Source organism: Oryctolagus cuniculus, chromosome 10 (assembly GCF_051225735.1).
Source record: "Oryctolagus cuniculus isolate XC-2025 breed Fujian yellow rabbit chromosome 10, ASM5122573v1, whole genome shotgun sequence".
NCBI classification, from domain to species: domain Eukaryota; kingdom Metazoa; phylum Chordata; class Mammalia; order Lagomorpha; family Leporidae; genus Oryctolagus; species Oryctolagus cuniculus.
In genome coordinates, this window is record NC_142876.1 from 20,873,607 (window position 1) to 20,886,684 (window position 13,078).

The window sequence follows — 13,078 nt, forward strand, 5'->3', positions numbered from 1 at the left end:
AGATAAATCTCTGGAAATTTTACAGACCAAAAAAAAAAAAAAAAAGATATTAGAAAACTAAAAAACAGTGTCAGAGATCTATGGGTTACTATCAAATGACTCAACATACCAGTCTTAGGAGTTCCTGAAGGCATGGAAAGAGAAAATGGATTAGGAGGCATTTTTAGTGAAATAATTACAGATAGCTTCCCTAATCTGGAGAAAGAAAAGTATGCCCAAGGACAGGAAGCACATAGAACTCCTAACAGACATGACCAGAAAAGATCTTCACCATGACACATTGTCGTCACTCTCCACAGTAAAACATAAAGAGAAGATTCTAAAATGTGCACAAGAGAAATGCCAGATTACTTTCAGAGGATCTCCAATTAGAAGCTCAGCTAACTTCTCATCAGAAATCCTAAAGAGTAGGAAAGAATGGAAATATATATTCCAACCTAGATGTCACTTTGGGTACGCCCTTCACCCTGGAGCACTGAACAGGACTCATTGGCCACACCTACCACAAGTTTCTGGGTATTCACTGAAAAAGAGGACGCTCCACTAAGCCATAGAGACACATTCCAAAGATAATAGCCACCACAGGGGGAAAAAAAAAGAAACCAGCAGGTATCTTCACAAATGCTGAATAATAAATACAGCAATTCAAGAAACAAGAATAAGGAAGACAACATGATGCCTGTAGAAGAACCCAACACTTCAATACTAGAATGTGAAGAAGAGACTGAAGAAATGCCAGCAGTGGAATACAAAAAACTGATGATTGTAGGATTACTTAGAAGTAATCAGAAGCAAATTCATGAACTAATGAAATCCATGCATGACATGAAAGAAAATTTCTCCCGTGAAATTGAGATATTAAAGAGAAATCAAAATGAAACTTTGGATATGAAGAATTCAATAGAACAAGTAAAAAATGCGGTGAAAAGCCTTAACAACAGACTTGGTGAGGCAGAAAAATTATCCAAAGTAGGAGACAAATTGCTGGAAATTTTGCAGTCAGACAAAAAAAAAAAAAAAAAAAAAGACTAAATTAGAAAACTAAAAAACAGTGTTGGAGATCTATGGGATACTATCAAACGGCCCAACATACAGGTCCTAGGAGTTCCTGAAGGCATGGAAATACAGAATGCATTAGAAGGCCTTTTTAGTGATAAAATTACAAAACACTTCCCTAATTTGGAGAAAGAAAGGGAAGTCAAAGAACAGGAAGCACATAAAACTTCTAATAGACATGACCAGAAAAGATCTTAATCACAACATGTTGTAGTCAAACTCTCCACAGTAAAAAAAAAAAAAAAAAAAAAAAAAAAGATTCTAAAATATGCACAAGAGAAACTCCCTGACCTGTGATAATTAAAGAGTACCTAAAAGGCAGTCTACAGAAGTGAAATTGACACTTTGAGAAACAATGACTTTGGCAAGCCCTTTTCTAGACTGTTGAGGAACAGGTTTTTTTTTTTTTTTTTCCTGTCTTTGTTGAACTATTTACATAAGTTAATCATATGTATATAAAGCTAACTGAAAACAGGTCTTAGTAAAAAATAAGAATGGGAATAGGAGAGTGAGGAGGAAGAGGGGTGGGAGGGCAGGTGTGATGGGAAGAATCATCATGTTCCTAAAGTTTTAATTATGAAATGTATGAAGTTTAGATTCCTTAAATAAAAGGTTCCTGAGGGAAAAAAAGAAGGCTATGAGGGCAGGATCCCCCTCCTCAAAATGTTATACTGCAACTCATCAAAATGTAAGTATCATATAATAAGAAAATGTTAAACTTTGCAAAAGAAAATAAAAGTTAGGCAGCTAACAGGATCTTTAAAATTGTTCTCAAGCTATAGTAATCAAAACAGCATAGCACTGGCATAAAGAAAGCAAACAGATCAATGGAATAGAGTCCAGACATAAATCCAGATATATGGACAGCAGCAGTTTAGAAAGGATAGCTTTTTCAACAACTGGTGCTGGAACATTTGGATATTGATATGCAAAAAATGAACTTGGATTCATACTTCAAACCATATCTTGCACCCACAAAAGAACTGAACAGACATTTCAACAAAGAAGATCACACAGCAAAATGCACATGACATGATGACTAACGTCATTAGTCATTAATGAAATGCATGAGAGAGGGATTCCTAAGAGACATGAGAAAACTGTGGGAGTGATGGCTGCATTTGCTTAGTCATGGTGATGGTTTTACAGATAAATGTAATGTTAAAATATGTCAAATGAAACATATGCAATTTGTTATATATTATTTGTGCCTTTAGAAGGCTATTTTAAATAAAGAAACAAAGGAAAGAAAGCAGGTAGGTTGGTTCACAGAAGATAGCTTAGGATACAGTCATTTTTTATTAAAATACCTAGAGGGGCCGGTGCCGTGGCTTAGCTGGTAAAGCCTCCGCCTGCATTGCCAGTATCTCATATGGGCGCTGGTTCGAGTCCTGGCTGTTCGACTTCTGATCCAGCTCTCTGCTGTGGCCTGGGAAAGCAGAAGATGGCCCAAGCCCTTGGGCCCCTGCACCCACGTGTGAGACCCAGAAGAAGCTCCTGGCTCCAGATCCGTGCAGCTCCAGCTATTGCGGCCAACTGGGGAGTGAGCCAGCAGATGGAAGACCTCTCTCTCTCCCTCTCCTTCTCTGTGTAACTCTGACTTTCAAATAAATAAATAAATCTTTAAAAAAGAAGCTAGTGGGAACAGTTATGGAGAGTGAGATTTTTTAAAAAAACAGAATTATCTGGGGCCAGCACCGTGGCATAGAGGGTAAAGCTACTGCCTGCAGCACTGGCATTCATATGGGCACTAGTTCGAGTCCCAGCTGCTCTACTTCTGATCCAGCTCCCTGCTAACACACCTGGGAAAGCAGCAGCAGATGGTCCAAGTACTTGGGCCCTGCACCCACATGGGAGACATGATAGACGCTCCTGGCTCCTAGCTCCAGATCAGCCTAGCTCCAGCCATTGCAGCCATTTGGGGACTCTTTAAATTAAAAAATATATATATTTCTTTAAAAATTGGAATTATCTTTTCATGCTTCTAATATCTGATTTTGTTAAAGATTCATTTTATTATTTGAAATGCAGAGTTAGAGAAAGAGAAAGAGGGGAAGAGGTCTTCTATCCACTAGTTCACTCCCCAGATGACCACAACAACTTGGGCTGGTCCATGACAAAGTAAGGAGCTGCTTCTGCTGTCTCCCTTGTGGATGCAGGAGCCCAAGCGCTTGGGCCATCTTCTGCTGCTTTCCCAGGCCACAGCAGGGATCTGGATTGGACTTGAACTGGCACCCACATGGAATGCCAGTATCGCAGGTAGCAGCTTAACAAATTACGCTACAATGCTGGACCCTCGTGCTTTAAAAAAAGGAAAATCAAATCATATGAGTATATTATCTGTTGCAGAAGTATTATAAAATAGAAGAGATTTAAGCTAAAATAAAAGGGGGATTAATTGAATATTTTTCCTGCTCAAGTCACAAATCCTCCCAAACTGGGATTCAATCCCTCTAGCCCACACATTTCACAAAAAAGCAGCAATTCCCAGCTCTTTATTTTGCCCATGAGGGTGAACTGGAAACCCTGAGAGACAGGGACTTCCTGTCCACGGTTACAGAGAGTAGGATGTTTTCTTAGGCCATTCATATGGGTACATGCTTTGGAGTCAAAAACCTTCAAAAATTTATCAGCTAAGAGGATCTGAGTACTAAGATGCAGAGAAAGAAATACAGAGCGCGCGCGCGCGCGTGTGTGTGTGTGTGTGTGTTTTGCTTCAAAACCTTAATAAAATTATCCTGTGATTATTTAAATAAATAAAAAGGAAAATTCTAACAGAGAGCAAAATCCAAACCTCTGGCCAGGCAGGAACACCAGATTTAGATTCAGGTTACCTCACTCCAGATAAATTGCTTACGGTCTCAGGCTGGAAAGATTATCAATGTTTCTTTGGCCCTCCATGCTTTTAAATAACAGCACTCCATCCCAAAGGCTGCCATAAACCCTGGGATGCCCATTTGTTTTTTTTCCACCCGAGGATTAAAGATATTGGATCTGGCTTGTGAAGTCAACGTGGGAGGGTTTTTCAGTCTAGCATTTCTCATCAGGAATCAATTCTCCCAGGTGATAAGAATCAACCTTTAGAATAGAGGTCGATTTGCCCACTGGGAGTCATCTTGCAGTTTCATTACAAAGCAGTTCCACAGAGCCAAGCTACATAATGAATAAACCAGTCTATGGAAATCCTATAGGAGGTTTCTGGTTACCATTTGGGGATTCCCACCTACCCTCAGCTACTTATTTACATCTTGTGTAACTGATACAAAAACTTTATGCTCTTTCAAGAGTTTAACAAAAACACAAAGGGCTAGTTCTAGAAGGAGAGCTCTGGTTCCAAGTTTTCCGGAAACTTCCATCAAGACCTTGGGTAACCTTGAATAAGCATGGACCCAGAAGGGCTCTTCTACATTTACTAGATTCATCCAAGTTTGGGTTAATTTTTTTTTTTTTTTTTTTGGATTCTGTGGCTTGAGGTGAGAACATTTTCATGTCCTGCCTAAAGCAGAAATTAAGGAATCAGCTGGGCTTCTAAGGCTCCCAGAGACAGACAGACACATTCACACACACACACCTGCCCAGGGGCCTTAACTGCTGCCAAACTGGTTGCTCTGCAAACTAACCCAGAGGCCACCTTCACTGCTTTTCAAGGACACAAGTAATTCTGCTTTGAAAGTTTCCCACCTCTATAGAGACATTTTCCTCATCTATTCAACTCTGTCTTCATCTCATTAAAAGGCTATTCCAAATCCTACATCACACCTGGGTCAATTCAATGAAGGAACCAGTCTGAGTTGAAGTTCATTGTGCCTTTAAAAGGCAATGATATAGTCTAACCGTTTTAAGAACGTGTTTCCTAGTTTTTGTTCCAGGCTCTTGCCCCTACATGAGATAAGAATTCAAAGCACAGTAAAGAGAGGATTTATTTAAAATGAGAAGGTGAGTATATACATTCAGGCATGAGTACAGACAACAGCATAGGGAGAGAAGCTCCCCAAGAGAGGCCCACAAGGAGAGAGGCCATGAAAGACCAAAAAGAGAAGCTCACACGTCCAACAGTCCCCTTCATGGTATGGGAATGTCTGGTCCTGCCAAGACAACCACAGGTGGAACCTGAAATTCAATAAATCTACAGCAGGCTAATTTCTACCTTGATAATTCTGTACGGCCCACAAATTATGTCATAAATAGCCAGATGGCCCTTAGCAGCAAAAAGATTACCCACACCTGGCGAGGGGTGGTGCCCTAACTGAACATACAAATAGGGTAGTTTGGGTGAGGTCTAGTGTATGTGAGGTCCTCTAGGAAAATGTTGTAGCTACTCCACATGTGCGCACTCATCCTGGCTCCCTTCTTTCCTGGTGCTGGACTGACATGTAAGGGGGTGGAGTTAAGGTGCAGGGCTAGAGACTTGACAGAGAACTGTAGAGAATTTTCATTTATTCCTTAACTCTCTGTCTTTTCTGGGCCCCTATATCACAGTAAGCCCACAAAGGTATTGGGAGGGGGTCCTGGGAGCAACAGGAAGCCGTGGAAGCTTCCCAAGTGCAGAAGGGAATTATTTTTGTTCTTCAGTGTGTCCCCTGGCTGGAGTGTGGAAATTGGATGGGAGAGGTGTGGGGAATCCAGATTTCTCCCCGTCTGGTGAGGTTGGCAGGAGGGAGGATGCTACTTGCAAAGGATGAGGAGTTGTTAAAGCAGGAAAGTGGTTTCTAGGGAAGGCTTCAGGGAGCTCCCACTTCATAGCATGAAGCAAGAGTCGGTCCTGCGCTGAGTTAGGGGCGTGGGAAGGAGCTACTGAAGGGCCCAGTGCTCTGAAATACGGTGTAGGGAGCTCACTCACGGAGGGGAAGCAGAGTGCGTTCAGCGTGAGGGACGGGGAGTGCTGGTCCACCCACACTCCACAGCAGGCTGTTTAAAAGTCTGAGGGGCTGGCGCTGTGGCATAGCAGGTAAAGCCGCCGCCTGCAGGGCCAGCATCCCATAAGGTCAATGGTTCCAGTCCTGGCTGCCCCAATTCCTATCCAGCTCTCTGCTATGGCCTGGGAGAGCAGTACAAGATGGCCCACGTCCTCGGGTCCTTGCACCAGCGTAGGAGACTGAGAAGCAGCTCCTGGTTCTAGATCAGCCCAGCTCCAGCTGTTATGGCCATTTGGGGATTGAACCAGCGGATGGAAGACCTCTGTCTTTCCCTCTCTCTGTAACGCTGCCTTTCAAATAAATATTAAAAAAAAGGCCGGCGCCGCGGCTCACTAGGCTAATCCTCCGCCTAGCGGCGCCGGCACACCGGGTTCTAGTCCCGGTCGGGGCGCCGGATTCTGTCCCGGTTGCCCCTCTTCCAGGCCAGCCCTCTGCTGTGGCCAGGGAGTGCAGTGGAGGATGGCCCAGGTGCTTGGGCCCTGCACCCCATGGGAGACCAGGAAAAGCACCTGGCTCCTGGCTCCTGCCATCGGATCAGCGCGGTGCGCCGGCCGCAGCGCGCCGGCCGCGGCGGCCATTGGAGGCTGAACCAACGGCAAAGGAAGACCTTTCTCTCTGTCTCTCTCTCTCTCACTGTCCACTCTGCCTGTCAAAAAAAAAAAAAAAAAGTTTGAAGGTTTGATTCACATGATCACAAAACAAAACAAACAAAAAATGATTAGCTATTAACGCCACGTACATGCTAACCCGGGCAGGCACACACTAGGCATTTGGGTACACACGATCTCCTCACTTTCAGAGAAGGGTTGTGATCTCTTTCCAGCTCCAACACCCGTGGCTCGGAGCGCCTAAGGATCGTGCCCAGGGTCACTGCGCCGGAGTTCCGTGTTCTGTGGCCAGGCATCTGGCCTCAGAGCCCTGTCATTCACTCGCGTAAAGAGTAAGCGCACGGCAGGGCTCTGAAATGGCTGCATTTTACCTTCGTCTCCTTGGAGTGCTTACAAGGAAACACAAACACTAAGAAGCCTGGAAATCAAAGGCGGGAGTAAACACTTGCTTGAGCCCCTATCTGGTTCCTGGTCCTGGCTCCGGGGAATTCAGAGCACTAGAGGCACTCGTAGATTTATTTATTTTATTTATTTATTTATTTTGGTCTCTTCTCTCTCCAGAGTTTGAGGAGTAACAAGACAAACGCGCACGAAAGCTCTTTGAGGATGTCCGCGGGTTTGCTCGGAGACAGCGCTGGACAGGCAACACCCTGCTCGAGATCTGGGAGGGAGCACCTACCACTCCACACCAGAGGCTGCCGGCGTTGGGAGACAGAAGCCGGCAGGGACTGGTCAAAGGAAGGAAGCACGGAAGTGGCCTGAAAAAAAGATGGCGTCCGAAGCCTCACGCACCCTGAACACAGACCGGAGACCGGCTACAGTGGCCCATAGGGGCCGGTACAGTGTAAGGCGGAGACGAAATACAGCACTGGGCGGAGCAAAGGAGGAGCCAGTGGGAGGGCGGGGAGGCCGAGAGGAGGGTTCCCCTAACTGGCCGGAGTCGGATTGAGACAGAACTATGACGCTGTTCATTCATTCAATGAAGAGCACTGACTAACTTCAGCCTGTTCCTGGAAGTGAGCTTTGCTTCCGGAGCTCTGGGAAGACCCCGGCACGGCATTTACCTACAATCTAGTGGTGAGACGCCAGGGCCGTCTGTGTGACGCAGCCCCTACAGTTGTCGCTCAGTTTTGTGCATCTGTCGTCCCAACACCCCCTCGGATAGCAGTCAGCGGATGCTCAGGTCCCTTGTATAAACGGTGCAGGTTTTGCATCAAACATACGCACGTCCTCCCATGTACTTTTTTAACCTTGCATACTTTAAATCATCTGTCCATTCCTTAGAATACTTAGTACAATGTGTTATGTAAATAGTGGTTATACTGTATCGATTAGGAAGTTTACAAAATAAATAAACAAAGCCTATACACGTTCAGTATGGATGCAAGGTTTTCTTCCAAACAATTGTGATTCACAGTCGGTGGAATCTGGCCGACTGTGCAGACGAGAGAAAGGGACGCTTCCCCACCACCACCACCGTGTTATTACCAGGGCGTAGCGCCAGTAAAGGCGGGGGGTAGGGGGTGGTCTTCAGCCGCCCTGGGTGCTCCTCCTCCCACGTCCTGCTTCCTGTGGTACTACTGGAATTAGGAGAGGCTGCTTTTCCTTTGCAAAAAGGACACTAGGGATTCTGACCTGCTGGCCTCAGGACGTCACACACCTCAGTCATTACATAGAAATGCAGATACCTGGAGAGTACTTTAAGACCAACGAATAGACTTGGAAAAGAGAATGTATTCTGCTACAGAGGAGACTGCACTCGGTCCTGGCTACAGGCTTAGGTGTGCGATAGGTGTGCTCACAGGTGTCATAACCAACTCCCTGTAGACCATTCCTCTTAAGCCAGATGCTTCGGGGTAATAAGGAATTTTCCAGTCTATTGCCACAAGGTTTTATAACAAATGCCCTCCGAAGCTCAGAAGCCTAATATCACTTATTCTCATGTATCTAGGGGCGAGCCCCTGTCTGAGCTGAGTTTGGCTGGGTTCATCTCCAACCTGCAGATTGGGTCCATGTCTCTCTCACCTTCAGACCCGTGAGCCAGTCAGGGCATTTACTTCCCATGGTGACAGAAGGAAACGAAGCACACTTTCAAGCTTTGCTTATATCACATCTAATATCCTAGGATCAAAGAAGAGCCACATGGCTAAGCTCAACCTAATGATGAAGGGACATAGATTCCTCCAGCTTAAGAAAGGAGAGCAAGTGTGCATACTTGAAATAATCTAACACAGAGAACATGGTTACACCACTGAATGTCCTCACTGCCACACTTTCTTCACTGAAAATGTGTCCCCTGGTTAGAGGCGTTGCATGCTTTGGAGATGGATATAACATTCCGTAAGTCCACAGGTGTTGGTGCTGTAGGCATGGTGGGCAAACTGCTAGGTGGCTTGTGGCCTACACTTTGGAGTCATAGTGTTGCCTCCTCTAGCTTTACAATGTAATTATCTGCCCCCATGTGGTCAGCTGGTGCCCCCAAATAAACAGTGTTCTTATTGGGTTCTCCTAGTTGGCTTCTGCTGATGGCAGACTGGGTACTCAGGGGTGGCAGCAGCCAGCCAAATCAGCCATGATAAAGGGCAGTCCACAAGTCTGGACTTGTGCCTAGCCTCATCGTGCTACACCTTGTGTATGTGTGTGTGTGTGTGTGTGTGTTTTGTTTGTTTTTTTAATATTTAACAGCACTCTGACCTCAGAATCTGCCCTTAAGGCATTCTGGTCTGGCTGAAAACCTCATGAGAGCATTTCAGACATGGAAAGCCAAGACACGGTGGCAAAAAAAAAAAATCCACATGAAGGATCTCTGTGAATGAGACCCCAGTGGATACAAGCAGCCGTCAAAGAAGGATGTACTTTTCTCTGAAGGGAGGAGAGAACTTCCACTTTGCTTATGGCCTTGTCTAAATACTGATGGAGATTCTGGATTCAAAAGGCTTCCACAGCCATGGCAGCTCATGTCAGGAGCCTCGGGTGATCACTAATGTCATACATAAGAGTGTTAATTGTTAAATTAACAACAGGAGTCACTGGGCTCTTACTTCCCATGCAGGACCCTTGCCCTCAAGGAGTTGTATTATGAGAATTAACTGTAAAACTTGTTCTGTGTGTGTGTGTGTGTGTGCAAATTGTTGAGATCTGTACTTAGTATAGAGTTGGTCTTCTGTGTGTAAAGTTAATTGAAAATGAATCTTAATGGAGAATGGGATTGGGAATGGGAGAGGGAGAAGGGGGTTGGGGAGTATGGTAGGAAGAATTAGCATATTCCTAAAGTTGTACTTAAATTTGTACTCATTAAATAAAAGGTTTCTCTGGGGAGAAAAAGATTTATTTATCTGAAAGAGTTATTGGGGGGGGGGGAGGGAGGGAGGGAAGGAAGGAGAGAGGGAGGGGTGGAGGAGACAGAGAGGGAGATCATTCCCCAGATGGCCACAACAGCCAGGACTGAACCAGACTGAAGCCAGGAGCTTTATCTGGGTCTCCCACATTGCCCAAACACTTGGCCCATCTTCCACCACTTTCCTAGGCCATTAGCGGGGAGCTGGATCAGAAGTGGAGCAGCTGGGACACAAACTGGTGCCTATGTAAGATGCCAGCATCACAGGCAGTGATCTTACCAGCTACACAAGGCTAGCCCCTGCCTATGTGCTTTTTGACTATTTTTGGGAAAAGACCAACAATGACAGATTACAGAGGCTTCTTCCATACAGAATGCCTTCAGATGGACATCTACAAAGGAGAAGAAATCTTCACAATCTATGCCTGTTCTAAAAGGTCCATCCACCAGACCTCTTGTACCTAGTCTCCAATCTTGTTCTTTTCAAGTCCCAATCAACTGACCAGTCTGTTAGCCAGTGTCTCTCAGTCTTTCAGGCCATAGCTACAGTAAAAAAGGTTTAGACAACACCATCATGATCAGCCAGCATTTATGGGAAAAGAGAAGGGAGGCACAAAAACACAAATAGGCTACAGCCTAGTCAATCAGTTTTGGCTTAAGTAGTCATTTACATCTTAGTTGTGTACAATTATTTGGTTGGCTCTAGGGCCTCCTGCAACCAACCAAAACTCAGTTATTGTGGTTAAATTCTATATTGGTCTGTTCTGCCCAGTGCAGTCTCCCCATACAAAACCATGACTCCCCACAACTTTTAATTAAAGCTACCCCTTTAGTTCATGCTTCCACTGAGCGAAATTGTGATGAGAACATAGGCCATCAGTGTCCCTCTCAGTTACCACGATCCTGGGTGTCCAGTCTTGATACATGTGTAGGGGACAGTGTCCTCATGATCGTGAATTTAAGTTCCTATTATACATGGCTTCATACGGACACTTCAGACTTTGAGAATATATTCCAGTGGGGAGAGTACTATTATAACTATTAGGAGAACACCAAGAATTGAGTATGTTTGTTAGCCAGGGTCCATACACACCAGACCAACTAAAAATGGAAGATTAAAGAATGAGCTACAAGAAGAGTCTATCCATTTTTATCAAGTAGCCTGTTAATTTTGAGCCACTGTATAATACCCAATGCACTTATTCATATGGGACAAAAATATTAGCAACTACCCAGACTCTTTCCTGTTCAGCTACTAGGTAAGGTAACACTCCATAATCAGGTTACATTAAAACATAGAGGGAGAACCAGGGTTGGTTACAGTATCATTGCACCAAGTAAAAGAGGTAGGCATAAGCAAGGAAAAATTAAGATGGGTGAGAGTCTCATTATATTAGTCTTGTTCTGTTATCTCAGGAACAGTTTCCACATCTGAGATACTGTCTACTTCTCTCATCAACTTTATCTTAAAGTCTCCAATGGGTATATAGTTCCTGGAGTGTGGAGGGGCCCTTTTAAAATATAGCTAAGATAGGACCCAAGATTGAGGCTCTGATGCTTTACTGCAGTGTGGGTGGTCAGAAGAACCTAGAATAGTGCCTTCCAGCAGAGTCTAAAAGGAGTGTCTCCATTGAACAGGTTGCTGCCATGGGAATCTGATTTGGATCTACTTAAGGAATTCATTCAGATTGCACATCTTAACAATTTCAGCACTGGTGATCCCAGCACGGAAATCTACCAAAGCATTTCCCTGTTTTTTCAATCAATTCTTGTTCTCCCTGATGCTGGATTAACAGTTTAAGTGGGGGAGCGGGTGGAGACACCCTCTCCATTAGAATTCAAAGAATTCTTACCCAGTCCAATGATATGATCTCAAAATGATTAAAGGTCTATACTTATCAGAGTCCTTTCTGAACCTTCTTGAAGACAGAAATACCTTTTAGAATGTAGCATTCATACCAAAATCTGATGACAGTTCATTGTAACCAGGAATTGATATGAAAACTTGGTTATCTCAATTGCATGCAACATTGTAAGACAGTAACTAGAACTGTAACCAAAAGTGTTATACCAGGAGTATGACATTTCTCTGAATTTCATAGTTTCTAGAACTCACATTAACACATTCATAGTCAAAGACAGCACCACTCATTTGCCAATGCTTCCTATAAATAAGCCTGATTAGTTTACTATGTCCCTTCCAGATATTCCAAGGGGCCCTTCTGGAATGTCCCCAAGTTAGTTTGAGGTCAAAAGATGCAGTTCAGGACTTGATTTTAGGAACTCTGTCAGAAAACATAAAACGCTTAAAACTCTATTAAAGTAAAATCTCTGGTTTTGGCAGTATGGTGTAGTAGGCTAAGCCTCCACCTGCAGTGCCAGCATCTTATATGGGTGCCTCTTGGTGTCCTGGCTGCTCCTCTCCTGATCCAGCTCTCTGCTATGGCGTGGAAAAGCAGTAGAAGATGGCCCAAGTGCTTTGGCCCCTGTACCCACATGGGAGACCTGGAAGAAGCTCCTGGCTTCAGATCAGCCCAGCTCTGGCTCTTGCAGCCATGTGGGGAATGGATCAGCAGATGGCAGACCTTTCTCTCTGTCTCTCCCTCTCTCTGTAACTACCTCTGACACAAACAAGTAGATCTAAAAGAAAAAAAGTAAAATCACAGATCACTGAAAAATAGTCATTTACCCATCCAAGATGACAAAGGATTTCAAAAACAATTACAGAAAGTCATTTAGCTTTAAGAGTAAATCCTAACTATTCACTAGAGGACTCAGCTATTCTAAGTAATCAAAAAAAAAAAAAAAAACCAATAAAGTTCTATTTTCTGGTAAGAATGGATTAATTTCCCAAGAAAACCTTGTTGTTTGGTGGGAAGTATCCACACCTGTATACTGAAGAGATGGACCCAGAAAGTGCAGTGAAAGCAAGACTTTATTATTGGTCTTCCAAGATTACGTGTCTGATGAGCAGGCATGCCAGGAGCAGTGACAGCAAGCAATTTATATCCTAGCACACGGGTCCCTCCCCTGGCTCCTCATTGGCTGAGTACTATGGGGTGTACGGTCTTCCCAGACATCACCTAAGTTACAAAGTTACCTTCCTCCTTCCTCAGTACTTTCATTTCCTCTCATTTTCCTCCCGAATTGGCTACTCCATA

General features: G+C 44.2%; 1 long non-coding RNA gene across 6 annotated transcripts in view; it reads right to left on the reverse strand.

Annotated features, from left to right (window-relative positions):
- The window catches only part of LOC149123707 (uncharacterized), a 33,946-nt gene that overhangs the window by 14,222 nt on the left and 6,646 nt on the right, over positions 1–13,078 (reverse strand). For 2 of the 6 annotated variants that reach the window (XR_016213972.1, XR_016213976.1), the window contains one exon: positions 7,095–7,338. The exons of the other annotated variants lie outside the window; for them this stretch is intronic. This is a non-coding gene — a long non-coding RNA (uncharacterized LOC149123707). Of the gene's footprint in view, positions 1–7,094; positions 7,339–13,078 lie in introns of those variants that run through there. 6 annotated transcript variants of the gene reach the window in all.